The sequence below is a fragment of the Triticum urartu genome, chromosome 1 (assembly GCF_003073215.2).
Source record: "Triticum urartu cultivar G1812 chromosome 1, Tu2.1, whole genome shotgun sequence".
In the NCBI taxonomy this organism is placed as follows: Eukaryota; Viridiplantae; Streptophyta; class Magnoliopsida; order Poales; family Poaceae; genus Triticum; species Triticum urartu.
Genome location: NC_053022.1, coordinates 404680618 through 404689306, shown reverse-complemented (window position 1 = coordinate 404689306; position 8689 = coordinate 404680618).

Below are 8689 nucleotides of genomic sequence, written 5' to 3'. Positions count from 1 at the left end.
AGCGGCAAAGCCGACTGGAGACAAAGCGGTCAAGCCATCCCGCCCAAAAACCAAAGCTATGAAACGGACGTCAAAGCGGAAAAGGGCTGACCGGATTAACATGGAGCTTGATGATGACACTGATGATCCAGAAGTTGAGGTAGAACTTGACTCACTTGGCTCTCTTTTCATGAATCTCATTAACAACGATCTTCCTCAGGAGGACGCAGAAGCTAGTCAAGCTGATGATGTAGAGGTAATTACCCTTTCCTCCGGTTCAGACTCTATGCCAACATAAAAAAAACCCGTCAAGCAGTCCGGAAAGTAAGATTTTCTCATCCTCTTGCTCACTTGGATCCAACATTTATTATGAAGACTCAGCAGCATGAAGCTCGCCGGACAACCTGGCACAGTGGCCAACAGGTCACTTCAGCCGGTTTACCTGATACTCTAGTTCGGAAGCGTCGGTCTGAGGTCTCTCCTACTTCTGACCATTCTTACCCCAAGGCAGGTTATTTCAGACATCCTCTTAACTCGTCCGATTCAAATTATCAGGTGACACCTCCTTCATCTTCTAGTGAATCAACAGCAACTCAACTCCCCCCTTTGAAAACTGTGGCCTGGTAAGTTGTAAAAACCTTTCCTTTCAATGCGTCATAAATCCTTTGAATAGGATGTTAATCCTCTTTTATTCTGTTTCCAGGGACAAAGCCAGACCCAGCAAGAAAGCTCGGACCACCAATTCTCTCGAAGATCCGATCGCCGAAGAAGAAGAACCAAAAGGTGAACCGGAACAAACTTGTGAACCGGAAAGCCCTCATCCTGAAGCTGCTTCTGATAACCCGCCCCTTGAAGGCCAAAATATTGATGAACCAGCAGACGCTGATCCTGTCGCGCTTGATGCTGAACCGACAGAACCAAACCGGGCTAGTCCGGTGAAAGATGCTGAAATTCCAATATCATCAACCAAAAACCCTGAAGGCCAAGGTGATGATGTTATTATTACTGGAATGGGCCACAGCTCTCCTGGCCATCCCGTCATTTTGGCTCAACACAATGCCGAAGAAGAGCAAGCTGCCAGGGAGAAAGGTAAATGGATCAACGATTTATCAAGCTATGGTCATCTTAACGCCGATGAGCTCCATTCTGGCTTCTTGAACCATCTGCACTCAAACCGAGATTATGAAGCCGGTTTGGTGAACTTGATGAAAGAGCGATATGAGGTAAATTCCTATCCCTTTGTTTATTGATTTATAGCTGAAATACTATCCCAAGTAGCCCCCAAGGGCCATTTTATGATTATTAATCATAAACCGGGTCTTTGTAACACTTTAAGCTTCTCATCATTGATCCTTGCAATGGCAGGTCTCTAATAATAGATAAGCCTCATCTTAAAATAATTAGATAACTTTCTGTAGCATAGCCCCCAAAGGCCGGTTTAACTTGGCAAGTTAGTCCAGTTTTTAATCCACACATCCGTTTTAGAACAGACGCACATTAGCCCCCAAGTGTCAAGGATAATGCTTGCATTGTTCTAGAGACTTGCATAAAGTGTAGTACTTGAGAGCAAATAGACATTAGCCCCCAAGTATGAAGTGCATAACTTGTTATACGCTTTGTACTTAGCACATATATATGTTGTTTGTTTAATATACCTTCAACGTGGCAGGCTGAACTGAGAAGCAAGGATGCCCGAAATTCTGACTTGCAAGAGAATGTGAAGTCACAACAAGCCGAGGCTGAAAAAGCCAAAGAGGAGCTGACCCAGGCCCTGGCCGTGATGGAAAAGTTGAAAGGATCTTTCAACAAAGATCGTCCTGACTGGGAAACCAAGAAATCCGGTTTAACCGATAGAGCTGTAGACGTCGAGGCAGCCCTGAAGCCAGTGGTTGATGAACTAGCCGGTTTGAAACGCCAAATCAATGCTATGACCTCTGCTATCTTTGGTAAGTGCCTGCTTATGTGTGTTGCGCAAGTCGATGAACCTTACAACTGACCAAAATGTTGATAAAATCTTTGGCATGCACTCGGATCGCTCATCTTGGTACAGATATGCGGATGAATCTCAAAGCGGCATACACATTGGTTGAACAGCTATACTCTGGGTCTCAGCGGGCTATTAGCATGGCAGCTTATAACAAACCGGCCCCAACTTTGATTAAAGAAACGCTTGAGAAGTTGGCCATGTTACCAGCCCGCATCGCCGAGTTGAAGAAAGCAGCTGCCAGAGCCGGAGCTTTAACTGCACTTATTCGAGCAAAAGCCTGGATTCCAGATCTTGAAGCGGAGGACATCATTAAAGGGTACCCAGGAGTTAAAGAAGATGGTTCCAAGTTTGATAAGGATGATCTCTGGTGGCTAACCAAACAGATGCGGCCAGTAGCCAGCAAGTTGGCCGATGATACAGATTTGTCTCATTTTCAACCGTTTTACAATGCGGAGCGGAAGAGGCAGCCGACCGACATCCATGAAGTTGAAGAACTTGTGCCTCCGATTCGTAAGCACACTTATGCTCCTGATATTAACCCCTCCAATCTTATCCATGAAGAAGTAGTGTTTCAAGATTTAACTGGAATCGATTGGTCAACGGTTGATTTCTAGCGTCTGGGAGGGACGAAGAAGTGCCCACACCAACTGACCCTCAACCATCAAACCGTCCAGACGAAGCGTCCTAAACCGGTCACCGATTTACTGTCCACTGTGTGCCGATCATGTGACACAATTATGCCATTGGAGCCGCTTTGAAGGCTTCTTGTAATAGGATAACCAAAACTCCGTTTATTGCCATGCCATCGACCATGTTTTGTAATGCCTCATGACAACTTGTGCCACCCTTTGGGATATATTTATGCATAACCCATGATGAATTGTGTTCCTGGGTTCAACAACTTAAAAGTGTCTAGCGGTTTACCGCTAGACGGGTCAATATATCCAGGAAGTGTACATGACATAGATGAAATGATCAAAGTGTTTGTACAAAAAGCAATATACATAACATACCTCATTGGTTGACCAACGGTGTATACGACAAAGGTGTTAATACCAATCCGGAACGTTGATAACCTTATCTCTGTATTACCGGTTTATATATAAAACCGGACCGGGATAACTACCGGGTTTTCTTTATAACACTGGTGATTTAGTCAAACCAGACCAGGTCAATAAACACCGGTTTATAACTGATCCTGTGCCAACAACTTGTAGTTGAAAAGCAAGCCGTGTCAAGGACGCCGGCTTATCAAAAAATACATATGAACTTCAACAAATAAAACGCAAAAAAGGAAAATATGCAAGGCTTTTTACGAGCTGCCAGGCTCCAAATCGAGGCTTTTCATGGGCTGCCAGGCCTCTGAGTCAAACCATTTAACAAAGCCTTTTAAGATGGGCCTCCAATTAACCAATCATGGTTTTAACTTTGACAAGTTCAGGGTCTATAAAAGATTGACATGTCAAACGTTCAATGGGTCATACCAGGATTACCTGGACAGGAGTGGCTTACTTGATGAAGGCAGGTTAACCCGGGTTTTTAGGTGAATACACCAGGCTTCCAAGCCGTGGCTTGATAGCCAATTACAAGGGTCCTTTCAAACTCTTTGTTGCTTGCACAAACAGCCCCCAAGTAACTTTGTGAGCTGTTCTCAGTGGGTGCCCATGTTTGAGTTTGTGCTTTGTGCAACACTCTCTTTGGCCCCACATGATTTCCTTTCTGGCTAAACGCCTATCGAGAGGTGTAGCTATGGTGTGATAACAACCAAGCCCACTAGTGATATCCCTTTGTCATTTCAAACCGATCAAGAGGTGTTAGCTATGGTTTAGATATGACCAAGCCCCCTAGTGACATTCTTTATATCCGTGCGGCTGTCGAGACCGGTTTAACAAAAATTCCGATTTGTCAGTAGAAACTCTTGTAAGCACACACATGATGTAAGAAGAACATAGACCCCGCTTTAATAGAGGCTCCGGTTTATTATATAATATATACATCGTCATAAATATGTACACATGAAGAGCCTATGGCTCAAGTATAGTAAGGCCGAAGAACAGCTATGTTCCATGGACGCTTGGTCTCCTCCTCTGATTGACATGAGTCTTTATGCTCTCGAACATCAATGAGGTAGTAAGACCCGTTGTGCAGATTTTTGCTGACCACAAAGGGTCCTTCCCAAGGTGGGGATAATTTGTGCATATCAGTCTGATCCTGGATGAGCCGGAGCACCAAATTGCCTTCTTGAAAGGTCCTGGTTTTAACCCAGCGGCTGTGATAACGTCAGAGATCTTGTTGATAAATCACCAATCGTGCTGCTGCAAGATCACGCTCTTCATCCAACAGGTCCAGAGAATCCTGATGTGCCTTCTCATTATCAGCTTCAACATAAGCTGTCACACAGGGCGAATCGTGACGGATGTCACTAGGAAGAACGGCCTCCGCTCCATAGACCATGAAGAAAGGTGTGTAACCCGCAGACCTATTGGGTGTGGTGTTGATGCTCCATAACACAGAAGGTAGCTTCTCAACCCAATAACCCGGCGTCCGCTTTAAGGGAACCATAAGCCTGGAGTTGATACCCCGTAGAATTTCTTGATTTGCCCTCTCTACTTGACCATTAGATTGGGGGTGAGCCACCGACGCTAGATCGAGCCGGATGTGCTCATGTTGACAAAATTCTTCCATCTCCCCCTTTGACAAGTTAGTACCATTATCTGTTATAATGCTGTGTGGTAAGCCTAACCGGAATATCACCTTCTTGATAAATTGAACCACTGTGGCTGCATCACACTTGCTGACTGGCTCTGCCTCCACCCATTTGGTGAATTTATCAACTGCTACTAATAGGTGGGTCATTTTGTCCTTAGAGCGCTTGAAGGGTCCAACCATATCAAGCCCCCAAGTTGCAAACGGCCACGTAATTGGAATCATCCGCAACTCTTGAGCGGGAACGTGCGCACGGCGGGCAAATTTTTGACACCCGTCACATCTCTTGACTAAATCCTCCGCATCAGCATGCGCCGTCAACCAGTAAAAACCGTGGCGAAAAGATTTAGCAACCAAAGACTTTGAACAGGCGTGGTGACCGCAATCCCCTTCATGGATTTCTCGCAAAATCTCACAACCTTCTTGAGCAGAAACACAACGCTGAATTGCTCCTGAAACGCTGTAGCGATGTAACTCCCCGTTGAGTATGGTCATGGACTTGGAACGCCGGATTATCTGCCGGGCCAACGTTTCATCGTCTGGTAACTCACCCCGGTTCATGTAAGCCAGATATGGGATTGTCCAATCCGGTATGGCATGCAGAGCTGCTACCAACTGAGCCTCCGGATCAGGAATAGCCAAATCTTCTTCGGTTGGCACGTTGACTGACGGATTATGCAACACATCAAGAAAGACGTTGGGCGGGACTGGTTTACTTTGTGAACCAAGACGACTTAAAGCGTCCGCCGCTTCATTCTTCCGCTGGTCTATATGGTCCACCTGATAACCCTTAAAGTGACCAGCCACTTTGTCCACCTCTCGCCGATATGAAGCCATGAGTGGGTCCTTAGAATCCCAAGTGCCAAACACCTGCTGAGCCACTAGATCTGAATCGCCGAAGCACTTAACCCGGCTCAAATTCATCTCCTTAGTCATTCGAAGACCGTGGAGCAAAGCCTCATATTCAGTTGCATTGTTAGTACAAGGGAACATTAAACGGAGGACATAACAAAACTTGTCACCTCGTGGGGAAGTTAGTATGACTCCAGCCCCCGAGCCTTCCAACTGTCTGGATCCATCAAAATGAATAGTCCAATATGTATTATCTGGTTTCTCTTTAGGTGCCTGTAACTCCGTCCAATCATTGATGAAGTCCACGAGCGCCTGGGATTTGATCGCTGTGCGGGGTATATATTTGAGCCCATGAGGTCCAAGCTCAATAGCCCACTTGGCAATCCGGCCAGTTGCTTCTCTGTTTTGAATGATATCGCCCAAAGGAGCTGAACTGACCACTGTGATGGGATGGCCCTGAAAATAATGTTTAAGCTTCTGGCTTGACATAAATACTCCATACACCAGCTTTTGCCAATGTGGATACCTCTGCTTTGACTCAATGAGCACCTCGCTGATATAATAAACCGGCCGCTGAATCGGATATTCCTTTCCAAGCTCCTTGCGCTCTACCACAATGGCTACGCTAACAGCCCGGGCATTAGCAGCCACATATAATAATAACGGCTCTTTATCGATCGGCGCTGCGAGCACGGGCGGTTCAGCTAGCTGCCTCTTCAGATCCTCAAACGCTTTATCAATTGCCTCGCTCCAGACAAAGTTATCTGTTTTCTTGAGCATCTGATATAAGAGGATGGCCTTCTCTCCAAGGTGACTGATAAACCGGCTCAAGGCTGTAATCCAGCCGGCCAGGCGTTTAACATCATTGATACACGCCAGTTTAGCCAAGGATGTAATTGCTGCAATCTTTTCCAAATTAGCCTCAATGCCTCTGTTTGACACCAGAAAACCCAAGAGCTTGCCTGTCGGGACACCAAAGACACACTTCTCTGGATTGAGCATCATCTTGTAAATCCGGAGATTGTCAAAGGTTTCTCTTAAATCATCTATCAATGTCTCCTCCTTTATGGACTTTACCACAATATCATCCACATATGCATGAACATTGCGCCCAATTTGTTTATGAAGGCAATTCTGAACACATTGCTGGTAAGTTGCCTGGGCACTCTTGAGTCCGAAAGGCGTGGAAACATAGTAGAAGGCTCCAAAGGGAGTTATGAAAGCTGTCTTCTCCTGGTCCTTAACCGCCATTTTGATCTGATGATAACCAGAGTAAGCATCCAGAAAACACAAACGGTCACAACCTGCCATAGCATCGATTATCTGATCAATGCAAGGGAGAGCAAAGGGGTCTGCAGGGCAAGCCTTGTTTAAATCTGTGTAATCCACACACATGCGCCAAGTATCGATTATCAGAACCAGCACCGGATTAGCCAACCACTCTGGATGAAAAACCTCTACAATAAACCCTGCGGCCAATAGACGGGCTACCTCTTCACCGATAGCCTTACGTCTTTCCTCATTGAAGTGGTGGAGGAACTGTCGGACCGGTTTAAACTTAGGATCAATGTTGATTGTGTGCTCAGCGAGTTCCCTCGGTACACCTGGCATGTCAGAAGGTTTCCATGCAAAGATGTCCCGATTCTCACGGATGAACTCGATGAGCGCGCTTTCCTATTTGGGATCCAGGTTAGCGCTGATACTGAACTGTTTGGATGAATCGCCAGGAATAAAGTCAACCATCTTAGTATCTGTAGCCGATTTGAACTTCAGCGTTGGATCATGTTCCGTAGTCGGATTTTTCAAAGAGGTCATGTCTGCCGGATCAACTTGCTCCTTATAGAATTTCAATTCCTCCATGGCACAAACCGACTCAGCATAAGCCGCATCACCTTCCTCACACTCCAAAGCAATCTTTCTGCTTCTATGTAGTGTGATAGTCCCCTTATGACCTGGCATTTTAAGCTGTAGATAAACATAACACGGCCTCGCCATGAATTTAGCATAGGCCGGCCGCCCAAACAAGGCGTGGTACGGACTTTTGATCTTTACCACCTCAAATGTCAATGTTTCTGACCTCGAATCATAGTCATCTCCAAAAGCTACCTCCAAGGCTATCTTGCCAATAGGATATGCAGACTTACCAGGCACCACACCATGAAAGACCGTATTTGATGGTTTAAGATTCTTATCTGTCAACCCCATATGACGGAATGTATCATAATATAAAATGTTGACACTACTTCCCCCATCCATGAGTACTTTGGTAAACTTGTATCCCCCAACTTGAGGGGCTACCACCAGGGCGAAGTGACCTGGATTATCAACCCAGGGTGGGTGATCCTCTCTACTCCATAAAATAGGTTGCTCAGACCAGCATAAATATTGAGGTACTGCCGGTTCAACAGAGTTTACTACCCTTTTGTGAAGCTTCTGATCGCGCTTACACAAACTAGTAGTGAAGACATGATACTGCCAGCTATTTAGTTGCTTGGGATTGCTCTGATAACCTGACTGCTGCTGCTGCTGCTGATTCCCCTGATGGTTGTAACCTCCCTGGTTACCTTGGTGCCCTTGATTGATATGTCCGGTTTGGTTGCCTTGAAATCCTAAACCGGAACCACCACCTCCGTAACCCGGCCCATGGAAACCTCCTCCTGAACCGCCGGGCGGGCCATTATCATACTGGAACATATTGGAATTCTTGAAATCCCACATGATATAACAATCCTTCCAAAGATGTGATTCCTACTTCTCCTTTGATCCATACTTTGGACAGGGCTGATTTAACAGGCGCTCCAAATTAGGGCCTGAACCTCCGCCCCTCTGGGGCTGCTTGCCTTTACGGCGCTGGCCATTCTCCTTTGCATTGGTGTTAGCAACAATGTCCAAGCTGCTGTCGACCTTGCGCTTGCCATCGTTTCCATGGCCTGCCGGATTATGCTGCTAACCCTTGGCATTGTCGTTCTTCTTACCTTTCCCCGGTTTATCCCCCTCTGAGTCTAGGTCCTTGGTATTATCTGAATCAGCGTATTTAACCAAAGCGGCCATGAGCGTTGACATATCATTGCAGTGACGTTTGAGTCTTCCCAACTTCTGTTTGAGTGGTAAGAAACGGCAATTGCCCTCTAATGTTAGCACTGAAGTGTCTACATTGATACGATC